This window comes from Scardinius erythrophthalmus (assembly GCF_964197995.2).
Source record: "Scardinius erythrophthalmus genome assembly, chromosome: 4".
NCBI lineage: Eukaryota > Metazoa > Chordata > Actinopteri > Cypriniformes > Leuciscidae > Scardinius > Scardinius erythrophthalmus.
This window is the reverse complement of record NC_138224.1, coordinates 36,981,574-36,987,346: the sequence shown is the minus strand read 5'-3', so window position 1 is coordinate 36,987,346 and position 5,773 is coordinate 36,981,574.

Sequence of the window (5,773 nt, the reverse complement as noted above, 5' to 3'; positions counted from 1 at the left end):
TTTAAGCAGATTCTTTGCTCGATCGTATCCTTGATCAGCTCTCATATTGTAACAACTACGGACTAACTCTCTTGGCCGTCCTCTTGTATATTGTTCTAGATAGTAAAGGCATTCTTGCTTGTCCCCAGTTTTCTTTTCAATGGCTTGTTCAAAAGCTTTAACAAAGGAGCCATACTGCAATGGATCTCCATCAAACTCCAATATCCTTCGAGGTGGAAGAGAAACCAAAGCTTGCTGTTGCACCAATTGAGCGGCAATGCTAGTTTGCTGTTGTACAACATCGTACAAGGTAGAATTTTGAGTAGAAACCGGAGTAGTAACTTGTGGAGGCAACAAATGTGGCGTCTGAATGTTATCTTTAGGCCTGTAGGAACTTAAATTTTGCTGCTTTGCAGATGAAGATGAAGATTTACAATTCATTGAGGCTGGTGCTTGAGTTTGCATGATTGATTTCTCCTTTGGACGTACAACCAAATTGTCTTGTTGAGTATTTCCATTTCTTGGCTGTAAAGACGTCTTTGAGTTAGAGCATTTACTTGAGGAGCATGATTTTACATGTTTCGCGTAATACGCATTCATTGGATCCTCTTCTTTACTCATTCGTTCAACACTTCCTTCACTCATTTGCAGTACAGACAATTTTGCAGTGGCAATTGCTAATTGTGTTTCCATTTCTAATTGTTCCTTTTCTCTCCGCACTTTCTCCTTTTGTCTTTGGAGATCTTCCTCTTTGGCCTCAAGAACATGCATTTTTTTCAAAGCAGCAACAGATTGCAAAAGGGCTGCCTTTTCAGCTTTAGCTTTGAGACGAGCAGATGCAGTGCTTGAAGCCTTTGAAGAACCTGACGAGGAATGGGTTTTAAAGCGAGATCCTTGCTTTGAAGCATTAGATACACTGTCATCAGGATCTACATTTGTGTCTATTAAAGACATTCCATCCTCATATAAAACTCCAGCATCGGATAACCATTGTTTGACATCAGTGATAAACTCATTATTTTCTTTCAATTTGCCAGCAAGCCACTTTTGTTGCTGTTCCCACTCAGTTTTAAGCATTGGCATTTTCAGCAATGAATTATGAGTTTCAACAGCATCTTTACACAGTGTTTCATAATTCTGGAAATATTTTTGCACAACAGAAACAGTTTCTTTGGTCACTTTTCCAGAAATAAGATCATTGATCCTTTGTTTAAGTTGATTTGTTTGAGTAAACTTTGATTTACATTGCTTTTGTAAATTCTCAATAGACAATGAAACACCTTTATCAGTCATTTTCCTGACTCTTTTCTCTGTTCCAACAGCACTGTTTCTCTCAGTAACAGCATGACCATGCACTGAATTAATTTCAACAACATCGGCATCATCCGTTTCACTCGTGATTTCATCATCATTCATTTCTCTAATGATACTCATTGCATTTGCACTCGTAAGCGTTTCCTTTTAAAGCACGTTCAATGAGACATAAAGCGATGATAATGATACTGAACAAAGCAAAATCCACTCCAACACAACATACAACAAGCTGAGAGTATTGTTGATTGTAGAAGAACGTAAACAGTCAAGCTCAAGCCGCGATTCAAACTTCTTCCTGAATCAGTATCTCATAATGTGATAAATATCGATCAAAGAAGGTCACTCACCGGCGTTTCGTAGAGCTTCTGAGATTTCTCCACATGTGCCAGCTTAAAACATACATACTCTGTTCAGTTCAAGACGATAAGACTCTGCAACCCATCAGGTAAGCGATCCACACTCCAGTAGTAGTCACTCACTCTGCCATGTGCGCAAGTCAACCTTTTTTCCATTCACAGAATTCCTCCGTCCATTCCAATGCACAAGAAACTCAATTTCAAACGGTATCTTCTTAGTCCGAGAGGGTTCTTACTTTTTGTAGTGGCTTTCCTATAAGCCCAAGAAAGGTGGTAAGATGTCCTTCACGCATAATAAAAACAATGCACACAGCGATATCCGTTTGAACAGTGTTTGTCCATTTAATGCTATGTCTGCTGGCTCAAAGTTTACAATGCATCGGTTCTATGGTAAGAACCATATATTCCCGCCACCTGTGTCTGTGATTCAACCCAAAGTAGCTTAAATACCATGTGATGGAACAAGTGCGGCTTTACCCACACCACTGAACCACACCGCCATCTAGTGGTGGAATAATTAAATTACATTTGGCTCCAACAGCATGATTGTCATGAGTTAACTCGCGATTAATCGCATTTAATCGCACGTTTTTTTATTTGTTCTAAATGTACCTTAAATTAATACTAATACTCTAATCAACGTGGGCATGGATAAATAGATGCTTTATGCAAATGTATGTTTATTATTGAAACCATAGTCAATATAGAGCATAAGGAGGAGACATGTTTCAAAGGTCATAGATGTTTTTCAAAGAACTTGTTCATGTCTATTAGACATGTAGAAAGAACAAAAAAATGCCAGGTTACCATTACTTCTCTTTCTTTGCACTGAGCAATTTACTAACACAAACATGATTAGATTTTTGCATGACAGGGGCAGCTCTTCTAAAAATGCAAAATGTAGGCTACATTAATTATTTATTATTACATTGTAGTTTGTCTCTCTCTGTGCCCATTTTGATGAAGCTAAATTCTCAATAAAAATGTTTTCATTGGTATATTTTACTGTTTCTGTTGTCAACGGAATGAATTTGAAATGGTGAAATGGTGGAATTCTGATAATCGAGCCGTCGTCTGGTGAAATCAAATACACATAAGATAAAGACAATATCTGTGCTCTGATTTCGGCTATACTAAAATTAGAGAAGCAACATAAAATCTGTGAATTAAAGAGCTGCTCCTCCGCGCGAGACGCAGAGAGAGAGAGAGAGCGAGAGAGAGCGAGAGCGAGAGCGAGAGAGAGAGAGAGAGAGAGAGAGAGAGAGAGAGAGAGAGAGAGAGAGGCGCGCGCGCGTGCTGAGAGAGCAGTACCGGCATTACCGGTAGATTCTCAGAAACTAAATAAGGTTTGGGCGCTTTGTTGAAGGGAAAAAAAATCGCTAAAGGGGTCTGCAATGTCACCAAGTTGGCAACACTGTGTATCTCCATTTCTCCAACTAGGGGTTGGGCCACGGGTCAAACAGAAAATACGCGCTGCGTTAATCGCGCGTTAAAAAAATTAGTGCCGTTAATATGATTTTGCGTTAACGCGTTATTAACGCGCTAACTTTGACAGCCCTAATATATATATATATATATATATATATATATATATATATATATGAGCAGAAATTGCTAAACAAAAGCATATTTGATGTGGCAGTAGTCTATTTTAAAAGACTTTATAATTTATCCAAAACTAGTCAACAAAATATTGTCTTTCATATTTCGGCCGACTGTATTGTTTTTATGAAATATTAGGGCATATAAATGTTAATTGCAGTTTAATATGTTGCTTATAAAAAGACATTTTATTTCAACACATTTCAGTCGATTTTCTCCATTTCAAAAAGGTTGAATCACTGGTTCAATTTACCCCACATCATCTGGCTCACTTTGCCCCATAGCCACCATTTTGGTAAAAATGGCGTAGCTTAGCAATTCAGGATAACCTTTAGCTTAATGATTCACATGGTTTTAAATGTTGACAAATCACCAACATGTACCATGCACAACTTTAGACCTAGATCTGATTTGCTTTGACAAAATGGCTAATATACCTGAAATGCAGAAAATTTACTTTAACAAGCAAAAAAGGTGTTTTTGTGGAAAAGACAACTTTCCTCTTGTCCCATGTGCTTCTCCTCTTCACAGCAATATATAAATGATGGAGTCCTTCAAAATGTATGGCCCCATGACACCAAATGTGCATAGTTGCCTAGAAACAGGGGGTGGGTCAACTTACCCACTGGCTCATTTTACCCCACTCTCCCCTAATTGTTAATGTTTCCTGTTGTAGTCAATTTCTTTCATTAATTAATACATTCATTTCTTGACTGAAAATGGATGTATTCACATTGGCTGCATTTGTCCACTATTAACAGTAAATTAGGCATGTTTTACTACAACATATTCTCAGTAAGAAAATATAATTGAGTATATTGGTCAGCATTTATCATTATAAGTGTTGGGGTGAGCTAGCATGGCAAGTCATTCTTGGTTAATGTTATTTTTTACGTACTTTAATTTAATTTAATTCGTACTTACATATTTAGAGTATGAAATCAATAGTCTTCTCCTAAGGCGAGATCTTCGAGCAGCTGCCCGACGTCTTCTTTGTACAGACATTGGAAACATTTTGCTGGCGTTGAAGAAAACCGTAATGGGTATGGTTGTCGAGGTACTGATGAATCAGGTGTTGGTACACCTGTCGCTCATAATTTTTAAGCTATTGCGCTTGTGATAACGTCGTAGGTCACATGATAACGTCAACATGGCGAATGATGTACGGATCGCATTCATACTCAACGAGATTTGGCTATAAAGTACCTACTCTTTTAGCGCTCGTTAAGTAAGTACTCATTGAAATTAAGTATCAACTCATTGAGTATGCGGTTTCGGACGCAGCCTATGTATAATGTTTTAGTTAGATCATGTTGGAAGTTTCTACAGCCGCGTACAGAGGAGTTCTCAATAAAGAATAACTTCAGTTGAACGCGACCCCAACTGTCTCCTGGTCTCTGCTTTGAAGAAAGAAAAACTTTACAACACCCCTTAATGGAATCGATTCCAAACTCTCAATTCCCAACGCCTTGGAATCGAGTCCCAGCCCTAGTGTTAGAGAGGTTTAATATAGATATTGATTATTCATGTGATTTTTTTTTTGGGGGGGGGGGGGGGGGTTTGGGGGGAATTTGGAAAATTTAATTAGAAGGACAACAAATGTTATAATTAGATAATATAATTTTGAGATATGTATGTGTTATTACAATGAAAGTACTTATATTAATTAAATAAGAAACAAGAAAACCAATGTATTCTTCACAAGGTTTATCTTGTGCAGAAAATTTGAATGTCTTTTTTTTGTAGTTTTGATGGTGGAACGTGTTATATTGATTGTGATAGAATATGTCTTAACATTCCTAAATGAGCCTAATATACTTAGAGTATGAAATTGTGGCTAGTCTCACTTAAGCCAAATAAAGCACCTGGTCCAGATGGATTAAAGGGTAGAGTGCTAAAGGATTGTGCATTTCAATTGACTGGTATTTTTACACAACTGATTCAGCTTTTGTTAAATAATAAGGTGGTTCCTAGTTCACAGAAATGATCAAATTTTGTTCCGGTGCCGAAAATATCTAAAGGCGGGCATACACTGTGCGATGTCTGTGCGATTTCAGCAAGGTACCTACTCACACAGAACGAGTAGATCACATGCGATGTTAAGCCAAAGCTCAGGATTTATGTGCTCACACTATACGGTCCGAACGTCGAGCTGCGACTTCACTGGTCACACTACACTTGTGAAATATGCGCGAATCAGTGCGATAAACCCTCGTGCCGGGTTGCGCCCATAGATGATATCATGTATCCAGAGATATTGTCAAAACAAGCATCAGCTATCAATATCAAGATGATTTAGCATTTCCAATTTATGTATAAAATTATTATTAGTATAGTTGTATTATTTTAATTATTATTAGGGAAGGCCTAGGCTACTTTTATAATTAAACTGATAGGCTATTAAAATTAAATTGCCACGCAACAATTTAATAGCACATCACCGCATAACCAACGTGCTTTGAGGATAATAAAATATTACATAGAAGCTTAGCTACTCCTCCTCATTAAAAATTGTCTAAAAC